General features: G+C 48.7%; 1 protein-coding gene across 1 annotated transcript in view; it reads right to left on the bottom strand.

Moving 5' to 3' along the window:
- Positions 1-3,809, bottom strand: part of PTPN5 (protein tyrosine phosphatase non-receptor type 5) — a 49,820-nt gene extending 46,011 nt beyond the window's left edge. Inside the window, exon 1 of the mRNA XM_054586260.1 lies at positions 3,702-3,809. The gene's annotated coding sequence lies outside the window, so the exon portion shown is untranslated. The remainder of the gene's footprint in view (positions 1-3,701) is intronic.
- Positions 3,810-14,993: the final 11,184 nt, after the last annotated feature.

Here is a 14,993-nt window from a genome sequence, read left to right as displayed (position 1 = left end):
TTGCCCCCTTGAAATGTTGCATCTTTGCTTATATTTTATTTTCTGTCTACCTTGGTAGAGCTTACGCAGGAAGTTCATCTTTTCCAGCAATGTGTCCCTCGAGCCTAGAGCAACCTGGCATGTAACAGATGTTTATATGCATTTGGAGAATGAAAGAATGAATGAACGAACCAGCCCTTAACAGTCTGGGGTACTCGGTGAGCCAGCTTTGCAGGAGTTTTTATGGTTCCCTGTCAGACCCATGGCCTCCACTCCGAAGCCTCCCGACTCTTCCCGATTGGGCTTTCTGCGAATGGCATCCTTAGCTCCGCAGGATCAAAACCTTGTCATCACTCCTCATTCCTCCTTCCCTCCAGTGTACATACCCAATTAGCTGCCAAGTCTGGTGACACTGTAGCCTCCTGCATCAACTCCTTTCTCCTTTCATTCTTACAACCACCCCCAGTCCAGACCCTCTTTCTCTCTCACCGTGACGACTGCCGCTGTTTCCTCCCTGGGCTGCCTGCAAGCGGGTTCTCTCCTACCAATCTGTTTTTGCTGGGGAAGGGGGCACTCACAGTGAGGTTCCTAATGGCTGGATTTGATCATGTCTCTCCCATACTCAAAAACAAAAGACCAGTCCCTTGGCTTGGCACCCAATGCCCCCAGCAACAGCCTCCACCTCCCCACCCGGCCGTCCTCACGGCTCCTTTTTTTAACCTTTTTGCACCGATCAGAATGAACTGCTTTCCAGTTCCTGTACATGCCTTAGAACGCGCCCCCCCGCACCCAAACTGCCTATTCTCTGCTCATGCTGTTTCTATTATTTGCAATATTTACCCTCTTTTCTTTTCTTTTTTTTAAAGATTTTATTTATTTATTTTTAGAGAGGGGAGGGAGGGAGAAAGAGAGGGAGAGAAACATCACTGTGTGGTTGCCTCTCGTGCGCCCTATCCTGGGGACCCGGTCTGCAACCCAGGCATGTGCCCTGACTGGGAATCGAATCAGTGACCCTCTGGTTGGCAGGCCAGCACTCAGTCCACTGAGCCACACCAGCCAGGCCCGCGCTTTTCTTCTTTGGTACAAATCATTTAGACCCAACTCAAATGCCACCAGGCTTCTCCAAGAAGCCACTCTTGGTCTTCCAGAAGAATAAAACCCCTCCTTCTTCTCAACTCTTTCCAAGGGGTTATCAGTCTCTCCTTCAGGGCAGGTCTTGGAAAAGGACAGGCAATGTAACATGAGGGAAAGAGTTCAGAATCCGGAGTCAGATGATTTGAGCAGGAGGCACAGCTCGCTGGCTCTGAGACTTTTACGCTACACCCCTGCAGGTAAGTTGAAGGGAGCCTTAACTTCGCCATCTATAAAATGGCAACAGTAATACAGTGGGTCTCGTGTGTGTGATGAGGAGTAACTGACAGAGTGTTAGGAAATCTTTGACACTATATAAATTAATACATTCGATCACACTTAGGTGTGACATACCTGATACACAAAGTGAGGCTTCTCCCAGGGAGGCTGCGTGAACGACTTACTTACGCTGGCTGAGCCCTGCATCTGGGAAAGGTCAGTGGGGACGGGATTTTGAGGTAGAGGGACTTTGAGGCCCTAAAATCTCATGTGCTTGGGCAATCTGAAAAAGGGAAGAAGTGGAGGGTATAGCCATAAAGCTGCGGCCCTAAAGCTACTGATTTCTGAGCTTTTTCTATGCCCCAGGCACTGTGCTAAATACCCTACATAAATGATCTCATCTCATTTTATTCCTTCACAGAGTAACAGAAGAGGAAAATCAGGCCCACGGCAGTTATATAAATAAGTGCTCCCCCCACCCCCGAACAGTTCAGACTTGAAAGATATCTTGAAGCTCTTCAATCAAATGATGTTGTGTTTTTTGGATGGAAGAACTGCGACCCAGAGAGGTCATGAGCAGTTACTGAAACTGTCCGGCCAGTGAGGAGGACACTGGGCCTGGAACCCGGATCTCTTCCCTCTCAGGGTGGGAGCCACTTCATTGCAAAAACCCAGGGGCCACGACTCATCATGAAGTCTATGCAAATTGTGCTTCTGGAGCACAATGCCATTGAGATGGGCCACTAGATCAACGGTGGGTCCTGGAGTTCCGTCACTGGGTCGCCCTGGCCCTGATGCCTGCATGCCAGGCTGCCCATCCCACTCGAGGAGGAAGCTCTTGAGACCAGAGCCTCAGGTCCCTAGAGAATGAACATGGCACACCTTGCCATCCCATGGAGCCTCCTCAGAGATGACTGACTTTATCCAGCCACCATCCAGCTTGCACTCCATCACCTTATCTCTCAGGGCACCCTCTCTGTGCCAGCTCTGGGGACACCCTGCTGTCCTTGAGGGAGCCTTGCCCTGAACTGCCACCAGAACCTCCTAAGGCTGCAACTCAGGCTTTCCCCGCAGCTTTGCCAGCAACACTCAATAGACAGGAAGGACCTGAGGACCTCCACGAAGGGATGATGAAAGGGTCCTGGTTGGATTGAAGACCCAGGCCTTTACAGAGGAGGGAAGAGGGATTGGGAAGGCACGCAGGCAGGTCCAGGTGGGGGAGGGGACGACTCCTCAGATGCTGCATCACCTGGTCCGACTGAGGACACAGGCTTAGTGACTCCTGGGAGAACCAGGATGAACATCCTGGTAACCGATTTCCCCTCCAGGACTGATTCATTCTCCCAAACTAAATCCTAAACCTGGAGTGCTTGCATAAAATAGCTCTCCTCTGAGGCCAAATGAGGCAAATTAAGGGCTAATCTCCCCCAGCCCCCGCCCGCCCCACCACACCCCACCCCAGTAAGGATGGTAGCAAATGAATGGTATTTGATGCTCCAAGTCGGGGCGGGGCAGGAATTACAAAGACTTTCTTGGTACACTTAGATGAATTTTGGGGTTCTGGGGCTTCAATGGGAATAGGATCAAACTGGATAGAGGGGAATGAGTTCGAAAGCCAGGGACCCTAGATTCTAACGCAGGCGTTGCCACTAACTCTCTGGTGACCTTGCTCAAACCATCTCACTGGGCCTCAGTTTCCCCATCTGTAAAATCAGGGGGTTAAATGAGTTCCAAAGGTTCATTTGGTCCTGAGCCTCTAAGCCACATGATCCTTGGTGAGGTGGCCCTTCAGGGCTCTGACCCAGGTAATCTGCACGTTTTGCAGGAGCCTGGGCCTCATCTAGGAAAAAGGGGTATGGTGGGGGAGGGAAACGCACTGGCATTTTATTTCGGGGGTGGTGGGAAGTGGGTGGTTTAAGCTACAAGGTCCGGGGGTGGCGAAGCGAGGGGATGGCTGGGAGCCTGGAGCCGCAGTTTACAAGCCAACAGGCTAGCGGCGTTTTCCAGTCTCCCCATGGAGCTGCAGCCCCTGGAGAGGCGATGCGGCCAACAGCAGCGCACCAGCCTCGGCTGCAGAGGCTCGGACCCGGGACCATTAAGCCGGTCCCTCCCCGAAACCGTGTCCGAGCTCCGTAGGGAGTGGTAGCTGCTCCTAGCGCGCTCCCCAGCGCCCGGCCTCCTTCCTTGGGTGGGGACCCCTCCCCCAGTCCGGGGGCGCCGGGAGCCCCATGGGGGCGTGGCGGGGGCGGGCGCCGGCTTTGCTGTCCTAGGGGCTAGAGGAGGTCTCAGTCGCGAGGCTGCCCGGGGAAGGGCCCCGCGCCCTCCGCCTTCCGGTTCCCCACACAAAGGCGCCGAGGAAACGGCACACTTACCGGCCAGAGCGGGCTCCGGGCGCCGGCGAGCGGGCGGGCGGGCTGGCTGGCGGGAGGATATGCGCGCGCGAGTGTGCGTGTATCTGCGTGTGTCCCTGTAAGTGTCTGCGCGAGTGTGTCCGTGTGTGTGACGGGGGCCGCGCCGAGCTCTGTGCGTCTGCGTGTGCGGGGGCGTCCGTCCGTCGGTCTGTCCTCCCGACGCTCCGTCCCGTGCTCCGTGCGCGCTCCTTCGCCGGACCGCCGCACCAAATGCACCTCAGCTGCGGAGTCGCGGGCGCAGCCGCCGGGGTGGATTCGGCACCCCCAACCTAGCCCCGGCTCCGCCCCGCCTCCGGGCGGGCTTGCGCCGCTCCCTTGAATTGCGCAGGGCTAGCGGGGCTGGCAAGCGAGGAGCTACAACGGCGCCCAGGGCCCGAGTGGGGCCGGGTCTCAGACCCTTAATCCTTGACCCAGATCTCGGGAGCCGTTTCTCCCGGATTCGGCTTTCGGAGTCCCTGCAGACACCGCCCCCACACTGAGGTTGCTTGGACAGGGAGGGCGGGGGAAATGGGGGCACCGCATCCATTTCATTCATGATTTTCTCCTCTCCTGAGCCCTCGGCCGGGGCTGCACCGCTAGGGCTGCCGCCAGAGGGATCGCGGCGGAGCCTTGCGCACCGAAACCTATGGGGGACGGACAGGCAGACAGATGGGATCCGGGGAAAGTGAGACAAAGGGGTATGGGGTGGGGGGGCAGGTTTGCATGGAGGGGGTCCGTGGCGCTCCCCACAGGATGCTTAGAAGATTCCCACACCTGTACAGGCGGAGAGGTTGCATACCGGGGCGCACACAGTGCCGGGTTCCCCGGACCCGCGCCAGGGCTGGGAGAGGGCACCCTCCTTCCTACCCTTCTCTATTCAGTCTCTGGGGAGCAAGACACCCCTCAGCCAGTTGTACCTCTTGACGCGGTGCGGGGCGCGCACCTGTCTTGGCTTTTTCCTGGGCAGCAGGGGCCGGACTCACAAAAGGCTGCCCATAATCCCACATTCCCCAGGCTGACACGCCGTTGGCCAGAGGTTCCTATACATACATACATATGTATGTATATGTATATATATTTATTTAAGCGTTGGGCTGCACACAGTGCGGGGATCCTGAGCTCCATTTTAACATGAGGAAATCTCCAGCCACCGTCCTCTTTTGCCTGGTTGTTGGCAATAGCCCCCCCAGCTGGTCTCCCAGTTTCTACCCTTGGCTCCTTGCAGTTGATCCTCTACACAGCAGTCAGAGCCATCTTTTTAAAAACGTAAGTCAGGAAACGATGTTAGAAATTCTATGATGCTCTCCATTTCATCCAAGTGAAAGCCCAAGCCTCTATAAAGACTTGCAAGGACTCTCATGAGCTGGCTTCCTCTTAACTTTCTCACCTTCTTACCACCCCAGTCACACTAGCCTTTTTAATGCATTACCAACATGGCAACTACCCTATGGCCTCAGGACCTTTGCACCGCTATTTTCTCTGCCTGAAAACTTCCCCCAGGTAGTCACGTGACTTGCTTCTTAAGGTCTTCAATGTTACTTCAAAGAGGCTTTCTGTGACCATCCTATTTTAAATTGCAGGCCCACCCCTGCCTCCAGTTTTCTTCATGGTAGTCAAGATCTTTATTTTATGTTCCCTATCCCTCAGGCTTGCAGCCCCCCCACTGCCAGCTGTCACCGCAGTCCTCTGGCTTCCCAGTCCTCTTGCCTTACCAGGCTCCTCGGTTCTCTAAGCACACCTACACCCCATATTTCCGTCCTTTGGTCATGCTAGCTTTCAGCCTGGAATGCCTTCCTCCCACCCCCATGTCTTACCTAATTTTTAAGGTCCAGTTCAAATACCTCTTTCTCCTCGGAGCCTTCCTCATCTTCCCAGGGACGCTCAGCCCTCATTCCTTTCCATTTGCTGTAATAGCAGTTCCTTGCCCTTTCCCCCAAGTGTGCTATGAACTGCTGGGATAGGGCTGGGTCTTCTCTCTCCCCAGTTCCCAGCACAGAAGGGACCAGCTGTACATGTTTGTGGGTGAAGGGCAGTGAACAGAAGCCCTGGCCTGTGCATGGACTAGTCTTTTTCTGTAGGAGGGACACAGAGCCCAGCTAAATCTTGTTATTACCAGGTAGTTTCCTGTGGGGCTAGGGGAAGGAGCAAATGTCAGCTAACCAGGCCATGATGCCCAGCCTGTATGGATGTGTGGGTAGCTGGTGCTCAGAGACATGCTCTCTGCCACTGAGAACATTATCTCTGTGGTTCTGTTAAGGGCAGACCGTCTGTCTGGAGGGAGGGGGGAGTCTCCCCCATTGGCTAAGATGGCGGTGGGGGAGGTTCTTACACTGAGTGCAGAAAGCTAAAAATACCAATGGATAGGGCCTGAGGGCAAAAAACTAGCAAGACAATTGGATAGAGGAAAAAGCCCTTCCCCTCTTGGGGTACCATATTGAGGGCTGGACCAGGAGAAGGCAGGCTCACGTGGGACAGAAGTTAAAACTGCACAAGAGGAGGTGGTGGACCAATGAGACAGTCAGTCAACCCTGGGGAAAGAAGGGATTAGTTGGGAGCTTGACCCACCTAAAGTGTGCAAAAGTTTGGGAAGTTGATTGGTCATTTTGAGAAAGCACTGAGCCTGACCTACACCCAAGCTAATATAATCATAGAGGAACAAAGAAGTGCTGGCTCGTTCTCTCTCTCTGTCTCTGTCTCTGTCTCTGTCTCTCTCTGTCTCTCTGTCGTTTGTTATCTGGACTAGCCGAGTACTCACCTGTTCTCTTCAAGGCTACATGGCCTTAGCAGCCATGTGATCCATGGCCTCCAGGAGAGAGTCTCTCTCTCGCTCTCTCTCTCTCTCTCACCTGGGAGCACGTGACTGGCTCCAGCAGCCACATGGCCCATAACCATACAAGCTCCACACTCAGGCTCCAGGAGGGAGCCTAAAATAAATAGCAGTTGGGAACAAGCCAAGCTACCTGGATGGAGACTCTCACTACTTAGCAGCCACCTGTGGGCTCCAAAGGACTGCACTTTAAATTGGAGCAGGAACTCTGGATGCTGGCCTTGTCTTGGCCTTGCTAAGGAGATGGGCTTTGGGGCAGGAGTCTGCCATTCTCCTAGATCATGCAGCACCTGAATAAAACCCCTTTCCTTCTGTACCAGCATCTACCTCATGAGTTTGCTTTTGTGGCAACAGGCAGCTGAATCCCCATTTTTTTCCACTCAGTTACAGTTCAGCCAGCATAGAGCTGATTTTCCCCAGACAACGTCAGTATAATGATAGCAGCTACCATAAATATGTGCTTACTATGTATGTGCCAGGCACTATTTTGTGTGTTTTCAATGTACTGCTTTATTTAATCTTCGTGACAACTTTGGGAGGTAGGCATTTTATTATAATATCCCTATTTTCAGAAGAGGAACAAGGAAGAGTAAGTGAGTTACCTAAGGCTCTCCTATTGTTATGTGAGGGGTATGTGTTTCAAATTCAGATCTAGCTAATTTCAAAACTTACAGAGCAGGGATGCCTTAACAGGGAAGCTCTGGGGGCTGGTGGTAGTGAGGGCAGGGGTTTAGGAAGCCTCGGTAAGGGCGGCTTGGCCTCCCTTTTTGCCGAATTCAGCTCTGGATTCACAGAGGCATGGCCCTCCAGGAGGGCCTGGAACTCACAGGTTTCTATCAGTTGTACTTAAGACATCCTGTGGTGGAAGCCAGTCCTTGCTCTTCATAAAGTCAATTTCGGAAGGCCAGAGCTGCCTCTCAAACATGCCTAGCTGTGTGCTCTGGGTCCAAGCCCAGTTCCAGCTGTCAGGTGTGGATAACAATGCCCATCTCAAAGGGCGCTGGTGAGGAAGAAGCGTGATGAAATACCTAGAAGGTAGGCGGAGCTCACAAATGATCTTTCCTCATCACTTGTAGGAAGTTTCTATCATACAGGGCCATACCTAAGCTCATCTCCCCAGGTGTCTGCCCTGCTGCACACCCTCTTCTTGAAGAGTTTCCTATTCCCATAGTCCACTGAGTGTTGCCCTGGGGTGCAGGAAAGGAAGGGAAGTCTAACATTGATTGAGAACTTTACCAATAAACTATCCATATTGCTTTTCTCCATTCTGTTCTTTCATCTGCACAGGCACCTTTGGAGGGAGGTACTGTTATTACTGACAAGACAACTGGGGACCAGAGAGGTCCAGGGACTTCCATGGCCACATTGCTCACTAATTAATGGCCATAATGAAATTCTAACTTATGTTTGCCTGTGCACTGAGGCAGCAGCTGGTTCCTGAACCCTGTCACCATGGAAAGCAACCTCATTGAGTTCCTTTCTCTTCTCTGATGGGGAAGAAGGAGAATTCTCTGAAGCCCATGGCAATGAAGTAATTCTGAGGTTGGGGGGATTTAGGCTTATTGGGCCATGTTGTGTGAATCATTTACCCTCTATCGATGGCAAGAGGGAGAGGGGTTTGGGAAAGACAAAGGTGGTCTGGTAAGCAGAGTGTCTTGCTGGTGGCTGTTGATGGACAGTTAGGGATTAGAATCAATATCTTTTGCCTTTGGCTTCACTTGCAATTCATGCTATTGTAATGAAATGTTTTGCTTCAGTGAAAATGTTCCTCTATCTAGATTTTTATTTATTTTCTTACTTATTTATAACCTACCCCAATCCACAAAGGGTTTGAGATAGCTTACCACAAGAGCAAGATCCATAAAACAATGTTAAAACATCAATAAGGATAGAGAATGAGACCAAGGAAACTGTAAATAAACTTAGAGAGACAAGACTGAGGCTTAATAATTACAGCTCATTTTTATTGAGTTCTTGTGTGCAAAGGAATTTATGTACACTATTTCGTTTAATCCTTAAAAGAGCCCTGTAAGATAGGTGCTATTATTATCTTCATTTTGAGGTATAGGGAACAGAGACAGAGAGATTAAATATCATGCCCAGAGTCATGTAAGTTGGAAATGGTAGAGCCAGCATTTGGACCCAGTTTGATTTTGGAACACATGTCCTTAACCCCTGTCCTGTCCTGCCTCTTCAGGAGACAAAAGACCCCAAATTTGCAGACCACAGGGACCTCTAGAAGACTGAGCTTGAAATTTGGTTCTGATCTTCTCAGAATTTAAAAAAGGGAGGGAAAAAGTCAATTACGTAGAACAACTGTCTTCACCTCCTTCAAGTCTTTGCTGAAGCATCATTTTGTCAATGAGACAGACCTACCCTGACCACTCCCTCAGTTAATACTGGAGTCTGCCCCTTCCCGCTTTCTTCAGCAGTCTTAATCTTTTCTTTTATGGCACATTTTGCCTTCAAACATATTGGATGATTCTTAAACTATATTATATATAAGATATTCTATAATATGTTCTATATTACTACATTTATTTAGGAGTTACAAATTAGATCATTTATCTACTTCATGTATCCACTGTTTAATTGCCTGTCTTCTTCCACTAGAACGCAAAGTCCACATTCGCGGGCATCTTTGTCTGATGCATCCAAGTGTCAAGGACACTGCCTGGGAGGTAGTAGGTACTCAATAAATTTTTTCTTGAATACTTGAGTCATTATTTCAGAGAGGAAGAAACAGACATATCTCAAGTGGCAAGGCAGGTTGCTCCCTTTCTATTAGCTCAGATTTTCTTTTCCTTCCCTCTTTCTTCTTTTCTTTTTCACCTTCTCATTTCCATAAAGAATTTGAGGTAGCTCTAGCACTTAGTTCTCAGAGCAAGCCTTCAGGAAGGTTTTCTGAGGGTAGAACCTTAGGGTCCTGTGGGCAATGACCGTGGTATCATTTGTTTCAGCAAAGCATAAATGGGATTCATGAAGCTGATTTTACTGGTGTCCCTACACCCAAACTGGCAAAGGTAATCCTTTTTCAGGGGTTTAAGAATAGTGTCCAAGTACCATTCTCAAGCCTTTGGGACATTTGGAGTAGATGCTATACAGACGGAGATGGGAAGATAAAAAGCAGAGCTTTTGTGGGAGACAATTGATTTAAAGGGAGAGAACAACCTTGTGTTTCTGACAGTTCATCTCTGGAGTCATATTTCCTGGCCACAAGCCTGAAGAGGGAAAAGCCAAGGACGTTAGCAAGGTTTGTCAGGAGAAAGTCGGAGCTGAGACCAATTGCTGGGCTGTATGCAGGTGGGGGTTGGGGAGGGTAGGACATGAGCTTGCTATAGCAACTCGCCACAGATCTGGACCAAGCCTCTGGGGGCCCGCGGACACCAGCCTGTCAGCTCAAGGTGAAGACCAAGAGCCCCTGGCTGCTGATCCCAAGACGATCAGATTGCTGATCAGAAATACTTGTCTCAGGAGGAGTGGGAGTCAGAAGTCACTCTTGCCTGTGGTCACTGCCCTGGGCGCCTGCAAAGCAGTCATTCAACTGGTATTTTATCGAGAGCTTACTGTGAGGCAGCCGTTGTTCCCCAAGCTGGGTGCACTTTAGAGAGCAAGACGGCGTCTCTTTTCTCATGGAACTTATATTCTAGAGGGGACACGTTGCCAGTGAGCCAGGTTAAAACAATGACTAAGAGGATCATTTCAGACAGCGGTAAGTGCAATGAAGAAAGAGAAGAGGGTGGGGTGATAAGAGAAGGTGGAGAGGGGTCCCTTTTGGTGGGGTGTTCAGAGATGACCTCTCAGAGGACAGAACATCTGAACAAGGCCTTGAGTGACTAGAAGGAACCAGCCATGCAGAGTGGGGAGAGAGCCCTCAGGCAGAACTTTCTCATCTCGGCCCAGCAGGAAGGCAGAGCGAGAGAGGAGGTGGGAGAGGCGGGCAGGAGCCGGGCTGCATGGGGCCCTGAAGGCGGTGGACGAGTTTTATTCTCGTACTCAGAAACTATGGGAGGTTTCTAAGTGGGGAGAGCCGTCAGATCTGGACTTGAACTGGGGGAACCCTAGAGAGCAGCAGCATCCTAGAAGCACCGGGAATCTCAGCTCTTCTGCTCTCACCGGGCCCCCGGAGGCTGTGCAGCCCCGGGCATCCCAGGATACCCACACCAGAAACGTGGTGGAAATCAGACTCCAGAAGGGCTCTGGTTGGCCTGCAACCAATTCAAATTAGTTGCCACTGTTAAAAAACAACGAGGACATTTCAAGTACAAATTCATATTAAAATGAATAACAGAAGATCTGGCAACTTCAGGCTCAGAAGCCTACATGATAGTGGCCAATGAGCTGGAGGCAGGGCATGTCCAGTTCGCCATAGGCCCCAGTCATAGCCTCGTTACTGAGGGCATGTGTTCTTCACCATTTGTCAAGATGCTTGCCCTCTTGTTTTTCTGGAAGGGGAAAGTCACATATTTCCTGTAACATATCTGAAATAACTCCTATCTGACCCAGCTGGCTTCATTCTCCAGGCCTGTGAAAACATTTGAGTTATGACCCTGTCTCTTCCCCTTTGTGAACTGCACATTGCTCATTTGTAAAAAAAAGTGTGGTGTTTGAATACAGTTATCCCAAGGCCCTTTCTAGGTCTGGCTTCCAAGTGTCTCCGAGACTGCACTTCAGAACTGAGTTGTGCTATAGACAATGCTTAATTGTTCTGCAGAAGTTTTTTGAGGGATTGCTCACCCTTGACACTTTTGTCCTTGAATTATGATTTATCTGAAACCCAGAAGAAAAATTTCTTTTGGCTTGGAAGTTAATCCTTCATCTTTTGATTTTCGAAAAGAAATATGTGCTTCAGACAATGCAGCAAAGCAGCAGTTGCTAGGAAGAGAGCTGCAGCAGGGACTGGAGACAAGGCCAACAGGAAACCCTTGTCTTCTCCCTTACTTTCCATTCCCTTCCCTTTGTTTTTTTCTCTTCTCTCTTTCGAGCAAAGATATCAGAGTTAATAACCCATTCTGAAAGATCAATCAATCTCCGATAGAATTCAGGTTGCCCTGAATCCAAAGAGTTATTTCTAAAGAACATCCCCGTCAGCCAAACTACTCTCAGTGATATGACCTCCTGGGTTTTAATTATGGCTCTGCCAATAGATAGTCATTTAGATCTTAGGCAAGTAATTTATTTTCCTCTGGGCCTCAGTTTTCCCATCTGTAAAACAGAAGGGAAGAGGGAATGCTTGTGTGCTCTCATATGTAGTTCCTTCTAGTCCTAATATTTCAGAATGAGACTGCCAGAGATTTTGAGAATAAAGCAGCAGCAGCAGCAGGTAAAGTCCCACGACTCTCCTTCCATTTCAGCAAGGCCCTGGAGCCTCTTCACCTCCGAGCCATAATATTTCCCCATAGGCCTTTGGCTTGCTCTCCTCTGGCTATTTAATTAGCAGTAAAGGTAGAATTTCTAACTACCTTTTTCAGTAGATGTGATGTTCCCTGGGTATCCCCCTTGTGAGGTAATCTTACTTTTGGTATTGTTCCTTTGTAGTAGAAAGGGCCAGTGACAGGACCTAAAAGTCCCTGATTACTTATTGTTGAAGTCTAGTGTCTCTCTGGGACTCTGCTGGTCCCCAGACGCAGGGATGATTAAGTGACGATTCAAGCAACAAGTGCGTCCCCTGGTGACTGATGTAAAAATTGCAGAAAGACTCTACTCAACAAATACTTTTCGTTGAATTTAAATCCTGCTGCCTAACCCTCAAGACAGGACAAAAGAAATGTGCATAAATGTTCTGTAAAGTAATATACAGACTACAGTTTATTGTCTCAAAGCTTGTATTTCCACTCCCAGAGCAAACTTTTGCCCATTTGACATGTTCATCTCTTGCCCCTCAGTTCTTCTTAAATTAAAAAAAAAAAATTTGATTCTAGAGAAAGGGGAAGGGAGGGAGAGAGAGAGGCAGAGAAACATTGATCAGTTGCCTCTTGCATGTGCCCTGACTGGGGATCAAACCCACAACACAGACATGTGCTCTGACCTGGAATCAAACCTGCAACCTTTCAGTTTGCAGGATGACTCCTGACCAACTGAGCCACACCAGCCAGGACTTGCCCCTCAGTTCTTGACTTAGCAATTGGGGTAGAGCAGCAATTTTCAGTCTTTTTCATCTCATAGCACACATAAACTAATTACTAAAATTCCACAGCATATTAAAAAATATATATTTTTTGCCAATTTTACCAAAAAAAGTGCATGATTTTGATTCATTCACACTGGACAGCTGTTGTTGTGTTGACTGTTGTCATTTTTTAATTTGAAAATGTAAGGAAAAAGAGGGCAGTACTCCTGATTAAATAGTCAGGTATTGCCCTGGCTGGTGTGGCTCAGTGGACTGAGTGCTGGCCTGTGAACCAAAGGGTCGCCAGTTCGATTCCGAGTCAGGGCACATGCCTGGGTTGTGGGCCAGGTGCCCTGGTTGGGGCAAGTGAGAGGCAACCACACATTGACGTTTCTCCCCCTTTCTTTCTCCCTCCCCCTCTCTCTAAAAATAAATAAATAAAATCTTTTAAAAAATTCTTGTGGCACACCAGTAAAAAATCGCTGGTGTAGAAGGTATTCTGAGTTTGACACCGTCATTCTCCAGTTACACCTGTCTCTCAGTGCAACAGTGGAATTGGTTACGTCAAGAGGTAATCAGCTCTCAGTGGTTGGAGATGTGTAAGCAGATGTTGCAAGAGTCCTTGGAAATGCTAGAAAGGGCAGAAATAAGATTAGATTCACTTATTGAGTCCTACTCCCTAGAAACTTCCTATGTGATAAGGTGTACAAGTTATGAACAAAGTCCTTGTTTTATGAGGTCATATTTTATTGGGGGGAAACAACCCCCAATCTTCCTTTCTAACCAGAGGTCTAAAATTCATCAATTTCAAATAATGCCAGTCTGGTTTGACAAAAAGTTATAATGATGATTCGGCAAGGACATGGGACACTAAGATATATCAGAATGAAAGCAACTGAGGCCTCTGAACATCACCCTGACAGAGAGGAGCCCTACCACTGGCAGCTGTTCTGGGTCATGAAAGTGGAATCTGAGGGAGGCTGGTTCAAGGTCTTTATTCTCCAAGGTGCAGCTTTTCCTGGCTGTTGCCTGTGGATGAGAGGCGAGGGGGAGAGGAACAGATACAGGCACCATAAGTTGCATATATGCACAAGTTATCAGAGATGGAAGGCGTCTTAGAGATGATCTCTTCTAACATTCTCATTGTAGAGATGAAGTAACTGAGACCCAGAGAGAAGTGCCTTGCTTGAAGTTACAATTAATGATCATTAGTAAGTTGCCATTAAAAATTTAATTTGTATATGTTGATAATGAGAACAAGAGTATTACAAATAAGTGTAAAAAGTATGGTTGATTCCAATTTATAGGGAAAATCATATGCGGTTATGTTTTGGAGGTGACATTACAGAGGTTTAACATTTTGGGGGCATACAGCCGCCCTTCCACATCATTCAATAAATTGGTCCAAGCAGTATCCCCCAGTGTGAAATATTCTGCTCCCAAAATACAGAGATGCTTTCCAAACCTTGGGCTTCTTTCTTGGTGGTAGGAGGTATGAGGTCTTTTACTTTGAAGGGGATGTCCCAGCGTGCCTAAAACCACCGAACCCCTAAAAACTTCACAGTTGGGGCAGGCAGGGCCCTGGAGTTTTGTGATATTTATCTCCTGGAAAGCCAGAGTCCTTGCCTCTTCTTTGTCACCAAGTCAAACTAATATGATGCCATCAATACAGTGGACCAATATGGCTTTTTTCTGGAATGTGCAGATGGCCTATGTATCTTCAGAATATTTTGTGACACAGAGTATACCTGTTGCATACTCTTGCCAATCTCACCCAGAACAAACTTCTGATTATCTTTCTTCTTGGCTATTAAGCATAATGCATTCGCTTAATAGCCAAGTAAATAGATCAAGAGACATACCATATAGCAGAGGCCATGTTACTATGTTCTAGCAAAGATGCCAAATCGAGCACAGCAGCTGCACTAGCACTACTGCTTGGTAGGTGTCAGTAGTCCACTCTCATCTGCCATAGTCATCTGCTTTTTACAAGGGCCAGACTCATGAATTAAATGGAATATGATCAAGACAACCTCCCCTCCATCATTTAAATCTTTGAGGTCAGTACCAATCTCTGTCATTCCCTCTGGGATGCAATGTTGGTCTTTATTTATTATTTTGCTAGAAGAGGGTATAATTTCAGGGACTTCCTCTTGATCTTTCAGTAGGAATCAATACGGGGCTTTTGCTAACTGCTAGGTAAGGCCATTCCAATTATGTACGCAAGAGCTGGGAAGATGACTCCCACTTGGTCTGCGGACTCAGCGGGATCACTGTGACAGGGATCTGGCCAGGACTCCATTCCTTTATTCCTTGACTCTCATATGCCACTTCTGTT

Source organism: Pteronotus mesoamericanus, unplaced genomic scaffold (assembly GCF_021234165.1).
Source record: "Pteronotus mesoamericanus isolate MK-2021 breed Mesoamerican mustached bat unplaced genomic scaffold, CSHL_Meso_final contig_90, whole genome shotgun sequence".
Taxonomy (NCBI): domain Eukaryota; kingdom Metazoa; phylum Chordata; class Mammalia; order Chiroptera; family Mormoopidae; genus Pteronotus; species Pteronotus mesoamericanus.
The sequence above is the reverse complement of the archived record's forward strand: the minus strand, read 5'-3'. Positions and strand labels throughout refer to the sequence as shown.